Source organism: Protopterus annectens, chromosome 3.part0 (assembly GCF_019279795.1).
Source record: "Protopterus annectens isolate FY-2018-M chromosome 3.part0, PAN1.0, whole genome shotgun sequence".
In the NCBI taxonomy this organism is placed as follows: Eukaryota; Metazoa; Chordata; order Ceratodontiformes; family Protopteridae; genus Protopterus; species Protopterus annectens.
Window position 1 is genome coordinate 782310933 of NC_056731.1, and position 12342 is coordinate 782323274.

The window sequence follows — 12342 nt, forward strand, 5'->3', positions numbered from 1 at the left end:
ATGCATGCATGCACATGTTCTTTGATTCTCCTTCCTGATTTATAAAACAGCACCACTTGTTTGAGTGTATTTTAAATTAGTAGTTTTGAACATCTTTTTCAGTAAGGAAGGGAGCAAAATGTATGTACCAGTAATGACACATCTGCCCATTTCAGGACATTTTAATCACAAAAGGCCACTCAAACCTCTGTCATTACAATCAATATCCATCAATATGCACAGTCTCTGCAGAAGTAAAATTAATCTGAATAATTCCACATTAAAGAGATCTGTAACTAATGAAGAGGGTGCTGCTGGCAAACAACTTTGTGTCAGTGTTTCAGCTACAAATTCAGTGCCTGCTGCCCTTGAAGAATAAATTGCTGGTGTTAACATTAAAAAAAAAAGTGGTAAGCTGGTAATACTGCAATAGGTAATGACTGGCAAACCAACAACAGGTTCTCAGTTACTAGGCCTCTTATCCAAAGGAGGCCACACTCAGGAGTGCAGCACCCCCATCCCTCCTTAAATTACAGCATAGTATCAGCAAGTTTAAATTCCGCACGAAAGAAGTAGCAGCAGCATGTGCGTTGACACACACAGTAAGAAACACCAGGAATGTAAAACTGCATTGCCCACATAGTGCATTCTTAAAGAAGAATGCCATTAAAGAAAACATGTCATTTAATTTTTTTAATTAAAAATTAAATGTTGTGGCAGCCCCCCCATTCATGGGCCCTAGGCAACAGTCTAGGTTGCCTAGTGCTGGATCTGGCTGTGCATTCATGCACAAATATGAATTCCTGGCTTTGGATTATATATATTTCCAAACATGACATTATTCTGCATTTTCTATGGTGACAGTATTGACATTAATTCACTGTAATTGCATTTACTGTTGCATCATGTTTGTTTAGTTCAGAGAGCATAGAGTAATCCACAAAAGATGTCTTGGATTCTCTGAAATGCAAAATGTCAGTGGCCACTTGAATAACTGGATGATGTAGTACTGGGTGTTTTACTGCTACTTCCTTTGTACTGTTATGGTATTCACTATAGATAACAAAACTCTGTGCTACTTGTTCTGAGTCAACATTCTTTACCAGTGCATTATGTCTGTTAGCCTTTATTTTGTACTTTATTAAATTATTCATGTGCTCAACGTATCCCCTTAAGCATTTATTTTTCTTTGATTGGAAACTGTCATTTTGACATCTTTGAATATTAAACTCTGGACACAACGTTTTTTCTTCCTCAAAAGAAAAAATAAAAAAGAATTTCAGTATTTTTGGGTTAGCCTTTTATTTTAATGTATATCACCAGCTTCATTTCTACATCCATATCAATACTCTGTGAAATACTTTAACTTTTTTTTTATATTGGTACTGGGGTGTTACCCACAGAACCACTTGATTTTTTTTCAACAGATACTGCTTTAGCATATGCAGGCTTATGGGATGCATTCTGCCAAGGATACTGTATATCTTGCTAGTCTACAAAAGCGTAGGCACCTTACCTTCATTCCATACATCTGACCTGTGACCTATACATGAGACTGCATACTAGCATTTAAGTAATGTATGAGCACAAGACTCCTCAAAACTTTCTTGTTGTCAGTCTATAAATGAAAATTTAATTTCCATTGTGGTCTGTCAACCATATTGTCAATTCCAGTTACAATCATCTGTGGCCATTTAAGTACCTTGCTGTGGCTCCTTCATCCTTATCTTTAAAAAATGTGTGAAGAGCTGTACGTATGCTGTCAAAGATAATTACAGAGATTGGTATAAATGACTGACAGATGAAACAAGAGTCCATGCATAGTTGCCAGCACCATACATTTTGCATAATCCTACACCCAATGGTCCCCCAAGAGAAAACCCCATAAGGTAAAAGTATACTTTACCTAATACTGTAGATTTTGGGAAATCCATTCTGTGACACACACATGCCTCACTTACGAGGTTAGATAAGGAGAAAATAATGGTTAGTTGCCTATTTGAAGAGTAGATCTGCAATATCATATCATATGCATGCACCCCAGATACTGGTATGATTCTGTTATAGTCCATATGGGCGTAAATTACCTCAGACGTATCTCAATGGGACTATATGAAAAGAGACATAATGGATCTCTTAAAATATTTGTTACAGATAGATAAGAGCCTTGCATTGAGCAGCATTCTGCCTTCAGCAAGGATAATACCACAGTATGGACATAAAAGGATTGAATTTAATAATTTGCTTCATTTCTGGTGTCACTCCAGGGGATTCTAATATCTGTCATCATGGGAGGATATGGTCGGCAAACTATGCTGCTTTGCCAAGGATGGATTGCACCTGCCACCCCCTCCCCCTAGGTTTTTGTAAAACTTTCTCCACCCCTTAGAGCCTTTTATAGGCAATTTCAAAAAGAAAAAAAAAATTACCAACATACTGAAAAAGTCTCAAAGCAACATGAAGATATTACTGCTCAGTGCTAGGAGCCTAAACAAAAACACACACACACACCCTTCAAGCCTCCTCACTCTGGGGAATTTAGTCATCTGTGCTGTAATGGAGACTTGGTTTAAAGCTATAGAAAGTACTCTAGCAGTGCAAAGCTATGTAGCCTTCCAAACATTTAGACCAACAGCAGCACAGACAGGGGCCAAAGGTATCTTGACCTGCATTAGCAACAAACTTATTGCCAGGTTGGTTAAACAGGATAATACCATGGAGCTGTTCCACATGCAAGTTCATAGGTTCATAGATGTTTACTAAGCTAACGAACACAAGGGCCTTTTTAAGCCTAGCCATGCATCCCAAATCTCTGACAAGTTCTGATACCCTTGATAAGTGTAAGCATGGGCCTGGGAGATAAACCATTTACAGGTTACCTGTATCCATTAGGGACATAGGTGCCAAACCAGGGATGAATGTCCAGTCTCCCATCCAATTGTCCAAGTTGCACTTGAATTGGGTTAAGGAGGAACTCTACTTCACGTGGATGGGGAGCCTGTTCCATAGACTGGGGTAGTCTCTGGGATACATACCTATCTCTCCAACAGGTCATATTTATATCACAGGCAAGGTTTAAGTCTTTAGAATTGGTAATTCTGGTGCTGTTTGTTTTGTGGATATGCAGGAAGCCCATCAGAGTTGGGTCTGACAATGCCCTGTATGCCAGAAATAGATCTCCCCTCAAAAGCCTGTAGCAGACAGAATACTAGGATAAGGCCTTGAGGCCATCTGCATAGGACATATTACTTACACCCTGTATTCTTTTAGTGAGGAACCTCTGTGGACGTTCCCATTGTTGGATATGCCTGGTTAGGTACATACTAAAGGGAGCATTGCACTCAATTTATAGGTCTGATAAATGCCGAATACAATGGAACAGTGACTGACTTGGATGCCATACCTTTGTTTATGAGTTGCATGACATAGAATGATTTCCTCACTACTGTAGACACATGATGATCAAAGGCTAGATTACTATCTGTGTGCGCCTCCAAGTCCCTGACTACTGGGTCATCTCGAAGGGGTGTATTGTCAATATGATAGTTACCATGGATGGATGACTTCCCAAAGGATATTAGTATGCGTTTCTTGGCATTTAGTTTTAGTCCATGGATCTGACACTAGTTGTTTATCTGTGTCAGCCTCTCCCGGAGAGCATTTGTGTCAGTGTATGAACGCTCCTAATTTGCAATCATCTGCAAATTTATTCAGCCTGAGACTACTGACATTGGCCTTGACTTCTGAGAAGTAAATCCCAAAAAGGACCGGTCCAAGGACTGATTCCTGAGGGACTCCACTTGTGACTGGTCTGTTTGTAGAGGTGGACTCCCCAGTTCTAACTTCCTGGGTCTTGTCTGTCAACCAGTTGGCTATCCACCGGGTGGCATACAGGTTTGTACCTAACCTCTGGAGTTTGTCAACAATGCTTGAGTGGGATATTGTGTCAAATGCCTTGGCCAGATCAAGGTAGGCAGTGTGAACAATTATGCCCTCAAACTAGGCTTCCAAAAATGCACAGTGTGTGGCCACAAGCTCTCTCCAGCTGATGGCAACACTCTGTGTTGAATGTCTTGAGGCAGCCCAGTTGGATACCTTCTGTTCCATGTGCGCCAGGTTTAATCCCCGGGCACTGATGGACAGGAGAAATAAGTTAATTTTGAATGGCCTTCTTCCCCCTACACCACTGGTGCACAGACCTCTTCTGCCCCGGCTTCTACTTCCCTTTCCACCGTGGCCTCTGGGACCCAACCTCCCGCTAAGAGGTCTGGGAATGAAGACAAAACAGCAAAGTCCAAGGACAGGGCCAGGAAGCGATCCCCAGATTGCTTCTCTTGTCAGACCCTCCAGTGAAAATGAGGTCGGCGTCTCCCTGGCTTTGTTCCCCTTGGTTCTCTCTGGAGGAGCTTCGGGCCCAGTCACTGGTGCAGGCTTCCCTTCACCACCCCTCTAGGCCGGTGTCAGTGGCCTTCTCTTCTCACTCCACCTGCAGCCTTTCCAAAGCAGAGAGGGGATAGGATGATGTGGAAGTTTATCTACAGTTGGGAGTCCTGCCCCCTCTCCTTCCAGAGTGGGAGGCATGCAATCAGTGCTTATTCCTATTACTCCTTCTCCGATCTGACCTCCGGTTTCAGAGCCCTTGGAGCCCTTGGATCCGAGGACACTTTGTGTCAAGGGATCAGTTCCCATGGTACCTACATCGATGGCCATGGTGCTGACCAGCTCAGATCCATCCAGCTCTCGGAGCCGTAACTTCAGCACTGGATCCAAGGGGATGGCATTGGCTCTAAGCCTTTTGGAGAAAAACCTTCCCCTTGACATCTCGGAATCTGGAGGTTCAGCTCCAGCTTGCCCATTGGGTCAGAGGTTTACGGCTGCGGACATTGCTCCTTCCCAGGAAGTCCATTCCCCTCCGGCTTTTGACGTGGTGGCAAGGGTCCTCTCAATCCCATTGAGACTTGATGATCTCGTCTTTGGAGTCCGTCCTGGCTCCCTCTGTTTCTGGTGTGGATCTGACAATTCTACCATCTCAGAGATGGCCTGCTGCCTCTTTGTCCAAGGGTGCTCCCTCTTGGAAGCAGAGAGATGTTGGCTAGTCCTCCCGAGAGACCCCCACTGAGGAGGCTCTTCACAAATGTGCATGCAAAAGGAGGCACTTGGATTCCCCACTGTAGTCCCTCATGGAAGACACTGATTTGGAGGAAGGGGGAAGGTTTCCCCCCAGTCACCCCTTGAGGATGTCTCCTTTGGAGACCTCATATAAATCGTATGTCAGAGTGGGGGTGGTCTCCCCAAAAACCTAACCCAGATGAATCGGTGTTCCTAGAGGCATTTGGCACAGGACCCTCTACTTCCTGGGTGTCACCTCCTGTAGATCCTTTGGTGGATCTTGTTACATCTCGAGCATGGAAGGAACTGGCCATGGTGAAACCCATTCCAAAATGCCAGGACAAGGATTTGAGTACCCCTTCAGACAGGACCCATTGGACTAATTGATCCCAGGTTGATGCCATGGTGGTGGCAGCTTCCACTAAGGAGGAGTTCCCTCAGGAGAGCTCCACGGTCCACCCTCCTGACTGAGAGTCTAGGATGATGGACCATTTTGGGAAGTGGGTGTATGCTTCGGCAACCTTTTCTGTGCGTGCGCTGAATTATATGGCACATGTGATTAGGCTGTAACGAGACCTGGTCAAGGAGGTTGATGAGTCTACCCCTGGGTCCATGTCGGCAGAGGACAAGAAAGTGTTCTCCTTTTGAATGGCCACCCTGACATCTATTGCTAACACCTCTATGCTTCTCCTCTCCCATGCAACTGAGGGTGCTGCTAGTGCTGCTGGTACCGACATTGCCATCAGGCGCCGTGCCTGGCTCCAGCTCTGTGCCATTTCGGAACTCTTTAAGGCGTCTTTTACGAAAGCTCCATATGACGGTTCCTCCCTTTTTGTAAAGTTAGTACGTGACACCTTAGTTCAGAATGAAAAGGACTGGATGACTCTGTCTGCCATTGGGATCTGCATTTTGGCCCCTCAATGAACCTTCTCGAGGAATCAGCGAGGGGTCAAGAAGATGTGGTTCCAAAAATCTCAGAGCTATTCCCAGGACAGTCAGGACTCACCTTCCCCCAGGGGCAGAGGTGGATTTGTTAGACACTGCCCTAGAAGCAGAGGGGAGTCTGAGAAATCATGGATCTCAAGAGCCTTTCTCTGAGAGACCCATGCAGCAACCATGAAGGGTTGCCCAGCTGCTAGTCTCTGGAGGCAGGCGGGGGTCACCTATCGCTACACCTAACAGCATTGGAGTCCATAATGGAAGATCATTGGGTGTTGTAAATTATATCCAGAGGCTATTCAGTCCCCTTTCTCACGTCACCTCCTCCACCCAGATGCCTCCTGGATGTTCCATCCGTGCAAAGGGAGGATGCAGCACTGGAAATTGCAAAGCTGCTAGAAAAGTGAGCAATCCAAATGGCCCCCCAGACCAGTCTGGGTTAGGCATTTATTCCAGGTTCTTTTTGGTGCCAAAGAAGATGGGGGACTTAAGACCGATTCTGGATCTCTCCACCTTGAACCTGTCAGTGGCCAAGACAAAATTCCAGGTAGTCACCCTTCTATCTAGCCTGCCCTTCCTGCAGGAGGATGATTTGATGTGCTCGATTGACCTTCAAGATGCATATTACCATAGAAGAATGGACAGATGCTCTTGGAGGTTCCTCTGCTTCCAGCTGGGGGGGGGCAATCATCAGTTCAGAGCCCTCCCCTTTGGTCTCACCACAGCCCCCAGGGTTCAGCAAAGTGATGGCAGTGATAGCGGCTCACCTGAGACTACAGGGCATACAGGTCTTCCCCTACCTGGATGATTGGCTCCTCTTCTCTTAGCCCAGCGGTTGGGCATTACCATCAATCTCAACAAGTCATCACTGGCCCCGATTCAAGTGTTATATTTCATTGAGGCTTGATTGGACACAATTCAAACCAAAGTCTTTCTTACCTCAGAGAGGATTCAATCTCTGAAACTACATGTCCTTTGCAGTCTTCAAGCTCAGTCACCGACAGCAGAAATGATATTAAGGGCGCTGGGGTCCATGGCAGCCATGATCAATCTCTTGCCCATGGTAAGTTTTCACATGTGGGTTGCTCAATGGACCCTTGCGTTCCAGTGGTCCATGTTAGATCTCCCTTTGTCTTATCTTATTCGGGTCTCTTGGGTGTGCAGGAAGTCTCTTCTGTGGTGGATTCATTCTCTGGATCTTGTTCAGAGTCGCTGTTTTCTTCCACCTTCCCCTTTGGCCACAGTGACCATGGATGCTTCCCTGCTAGGGTGTGGGGGCACTGCTCGGGAAGGACAGTCCAAGGCATGTGGTCCCCCTACAAGACCAGATTGCATATCAATGTCCTGGAGATGGCGACGGTGTTTCTAGTGTTGCAGGTTCTCTTTGCCCATCTTCCCCCTGGGAAGATTACTATCAAGACAGGCAATGTGTCTGTGGTCTGGTACATCAACAAACCGGGAGGAACCAGGTCTTACCCTCTATGTCATAAAGTCATGATAGTGTAGGAGTGGGTGATATCCACCGGCCATTTTCTTGTGACAGTGCACATTCCGGGGAGGTCCAACATTCTAGCGGACAGGCTCAGCAGGTCTATTCTGATGCCTTACGAGTGGTCTCTGAATCCTTCAGTAGTGAAACAGATCTTTTTCAAGTGGGCAATCTCTTCACCTCTCCTTCCAATGGGAAATGCAGCAAGTTCTTCGCTCTGATCTCTCCACAGGGGGAAGCCCCCCCCCCCCCCAGAGATACTCTGATTCATGCTTGGCTCCCCGGTCTTCTGTATGGTTATCCTCCTCTTCCCTTGATTCAGAAAGCTTGCAGGCTGGGGAGCTTAGTTATCCTCATTGCCCCATTCTGGCCTCGCCAGGTCTGGTTCCCCTCTCTGTGATCTCATCTGGTGGCTCCACAATGGATGTTAGATCCAAGTCAGGATCTTATTTCTCATCCTTCAAGCATTTCCCATCCAGACCTGGCAGTCTGAAGCTCACTGCTTGGCTCCTCCAGTTCCCATAATAGTCAGGACTCCCAGCTTATCTTTGCCTGTCAAAAGGAATCCTGGTGGCAGCTCATAAGTCTTCCACCAGAAAGGTGTACTACAACAAATGGAAGCGTTTTTTTTTTTTTTTTATCTGCGCCTCCCAGCATACCCTAGATCCCTTCACTGCCCCAGTTTCCACTGTTTTAGAATTTTTGGCAGGGATCTTTCAGCAGGGTGCCAGTTCTTCTACAGTCAAGATCCACCTTTCACTGATTTCTAATTTTCATGAAATAAAATATGGCTTCCTTAGCATCCTCTTAAGCTTTGCAAAGCTTTCCTGAAAGGCACCATTCTTCTTTGGCCCCCGGTATAGGACCCAACACTGCCGTGGAATCTTATGTTAGTTCTGCATGCTCTAGTTTCATTCCCTTTTGAACCTGAAACCTCTGTGGATCTGCAATTTCTGACCTGGAAGATGGCCTTCTTGGTTGCTATTACTTCTGCCAGGAGGGTTTCAGAGATGCAAGCTTTGCTGTTCAAACCTCCTTTTATGATTTTTCATAAGGATAGGGTATCCTTGTGTACTAACCCGTCATGTTAAGTTGTCAAACTCGCCTTCATTCTTGCTGGATGGGTTCGGAGCCGATCCTCGGCTCCGACTCGGCACTTGCTAAGCTCGAGAGCTAATTTTACCAGGTCGAGGCAACCCTATATCCCATGATGCAAGGCGTGAATACCCAGATCTCGTTTGCCGCTTCGCGAAGAGGTCTTCTTTTACCAGCTCAGGTAGTGTTTTTGTAATTTAACTTTCTACAGTCTAAAATCTTCCCCTTTTTCAAGCCTTTTTGTCTAAGTATTAGAGTTAGTCTTTCTATAGCCTATCTCCTTAACCCTATACTCCCTCAACCTAATAGGTTTAGTTATTTTCCCCCTTCAGGCCTTAAGCCTCCCTTTCCTTAATTCCTGTCAGGGTGTTTAAGTGTTGTACTTAGTTCCCCCCCCTTCTTCTTAGTTAACTGTGTGGGTGAACTTTGTGTGTGTGTTGGTGCACTGGACATAATTATGTCCAAAGAATCGAAGGTCTCAGGCTTCAAGAAGTGTGACTCGTGCTGTCAGATGTCTCTGACAGACGGTCACACTTCTTGCATGTACTGCCTGGGACCTCTACACCTGCAGGACTCCTGTGCCATTTGTCATTCTTTTAGCCACAGAGTCCTGCAGGAACATAGGAATAAATTAATCCTACGAGGCTTATTGAAGCCAGAGAGCTCCCCGACCAAGACCGGGTCGGGGAAGCCCTCTAAGCCACCTAAGCCCCAGGCTTTCAGTTCAAAGCCTTCGGCTGTGGCTCCGACTCCTTCGGAGTCTAGGTCAGCTCCGGCCGGAGCCGATCTTTCTCTCTTAGAGGCAGTGGTATCGGTGCCGGCCGGCTCTGATACACCTGCATCGAAGTCGATGTCGGCTCCGGCTGTAGCCGACATTTCCATGTCCCAGACTGGAGCCGATAAGTTATCGGCTCCGACTGGAACCGAGGGGTCTTCGGCTCCGATGGCTCCTACTAGGAAGAGATCTCGGTCTCCTTCCCTGGAGTCGATTCGCTCGGCTCCGGGATCTCTACATTCGGAGCGGAGCCATCGGAGCCGATCTTCTAGGTCTTCCAGGCTCTCTGACCACGACTTGGAGAGAGTGGTAAGCAGATTGCTGAAATCACAGGCACTGGCCCAGATGCTCCATAGCCCGTCTCAGCAGACGACCGCTATCACTCATCCCCCTGAATTTCCTCCTTCGACTCTCCTCCAGAGTTCGGAGCCGGAGCTTCTCGAAACCTTGACTGTTGGTGCGTCGGATCCGATGCCACCCCTTTCGGCTCCGTCGTCTTCGACTCCGATTTCCTCCATGATACCTTCCATGGAGGGATCCGGTCGTCGTGACTCCCGCGTCGGCTCCGAGGGGGCGAGTGGCATCGGACCCTTGTCCGGCCCCGTTCTCCCTCTCGGAGCTTCGGCGTTGGTGAGTTCGGCACCGACATTGGCCTCGGAGCCTTCTCTTCGGGGCCGGAGTTCCTGTTTCTTGAGCAGGAGCTCTCTGGCTTCCCTGGAAGGGGAGCCTTTGAGGTGATGAGGAGTGTTCTAGCCCCTCAGCTGAGTCAACAGTCGGTTCCATTAGCTCCCCCTTCCTCGGTGCCTGCTGATATCTCTTCCCACTCTCTTGCTCCCGGACCCAGAGATCCATCGCCCCAGGTTTCCCCACTGGGAAGAACTTCCTCTTCCGAGGTTTCTCCTGATCCTTCGGGGGAACCCCCGTCTGAGGGCGTGCAAGAGGAAGCACATAGACTCCCCTGAGTCTACAACATCTGATACTGACTTAGATGAGTCGGAGGGATCCCCAAAGTCCCCCTCTGAGGATGTTTCCTTTTCAGACATCTTGGAACTCCTTAAACAGAGGGGGAACTGGCCTTCCATTAACCCCTCCGAGGATGAGTCAGTATACCTGGAGGCTTTTGGATCTCGACCTTCCATCTCCTGGGTGTCTCCGCCTTTCGACCCTCTCATGGAAGTGGTGGCTCGAAGGGCGTGGGCCCAGTTCTGTGGAACCAGTCCCTAGGAGGCCATCTAAATTTATCACGGCCCCGGTAGACAAGCAGTTTCTCACCAAGGGTGTCCCTGTTGATGCCATGGTGGTGGCAGCTGCCACCAAGAAGGAACTTGCCAATCCTTCTGTACCTGTCCATCCTCCTAACAAGGATTCTAGGACCATGGATAGGTATGGTAAGCGGATTTTTTCCTCAGCGACCTTCACTATGCGCTCGCTGAATTATCTCTGTCACTTTACCCGGCTTCAGAGAGATATTCTCAAGGAACTAGGTGAGGTAGTACAGGATCTGTCAGCTGCCAGGGCTCAAGAAAAAATTACCTCACAGCTGGGAATCCTAAATTCCTTAACAAACTCCTCCATGCGGCTCATTTCTCATGCGGCCGATGGAGCGAGTAGAGCCGCAGGCACAGGAGTGGCCCTTAGGCGTCAGTCCTGGATGCGGCTTTGCAACTTCGCAGATACCTTTAAGGCGTCCTTCACAAACACTCCCTTCGACGGTTCGGCTTTGTTTGGACCTCAGGTGAAGGAAACATTGACCAGATGCGAGCAGGACGGCAAGACTCTTTCTGCCGTAGGAGTCCGTTTCTCCACCCCTTCAAGACCTTATCCTAAAGGTCAGAAAGGAGGGAAGATGTGGTTCCGTAAATCTCAGGGAGTCACGCCGGACGCACGTGGTCAGTTTACCCCCAGAGGCAGAGGGGGTAATAACAATAGATGCCGCCCTAGGGGCAGAGGGGGTCCGCAGAATCAGGGTAGCAGAGAGCCTCTCCCTGACAAACCCTTCCAGCATCCCTGAGGTGTTGCCCGACTGTCCACCCTTGGAGGCAGTCAGGGGAAGATTGTCGCTGTACCCAACAAGCCTGGCTTTCCCTTTCTCAAGACATTTGGGTACAGTCGATCATATCCGAGGGTTACAAGATTCCCTTCGAAAACTATCCTGTTCCTCAGAAGGTATTCCTCCCAGACGTTGCACCCAGTCTAAGGGAGTTCTCAAAGCTGGAGGTATCAAAACTTCTAGCAAAAAGAGCCATCCAGCCAGTTCCAGCAGACCAAATAGGATCCAGGATCTACTCAAGATTCTTTTTGGTCCCCAAAAAAACGGGAGATTGGAGACCAATTCTAGACCTCAGCAGACTAAAACAAGTTTGTCAAGAAGGCAAGATTCCGGATGGTCACGCTTCAGTCCATTTTACCCTTTTTGGGCAAGGACAACTGGATGTGCTCAGTAGACCTTCAGGATGCGTACTATCACATAAAAATTCACAGGCGCTCCAGAAGGTTTCTCCGCTTTCGGCTGGGGACCAGTCATTTTCAATTCAGAGCCCTGCCCTTTGGTCTCACTGCAGCCCCCAGAGTGTTCACCAAATGCATGGCAGCGGTCACGGCTCACCAGAGATGTCAAGGATTCCAGGTGTTTCCGTATCTAGACCGACTGGCTCCTCATGGCCACCACCAGGCATCAACTTCTCCAGGCCAGGGACTACACTCTTCATATGTGCAGCCAGTTAGGAATTTCCATAAACTTCGAAAAGTCCTCCTTGTTACCTTGCCAGTCTATTACCTTTATAGGCGCAGAACTAGACACTGTTGGGATGTCAGCAAGACTCACAGATCAAAGACTTCTGGACATCCAAAAATATGTTCAGATCATCCTACTCAGCAAAAAGATCATGGCCAGGTTTGTCCTGAAGGTGCTAGGACTTATGGCAGTTGCCATCGTACTTCTTCCTTTGGCTCGCTT

At 47.7% G+C, this 12342-nt stretch overlaps 1 protein-coding gene across 1 annotated transcript in view; it reads left to right on the forward strand.

Annotated features, from left to right (window-relative positions):
• The window catches only part of CEP72 (centrosomal protein 72), a 1336989-nt gene that overhangs the window by 590032 nt on the left and 734615 nt on the right, over positions 1-12342 (forward strand). The gene's annotated exons all lie outside the window — the stretch shown is intronic.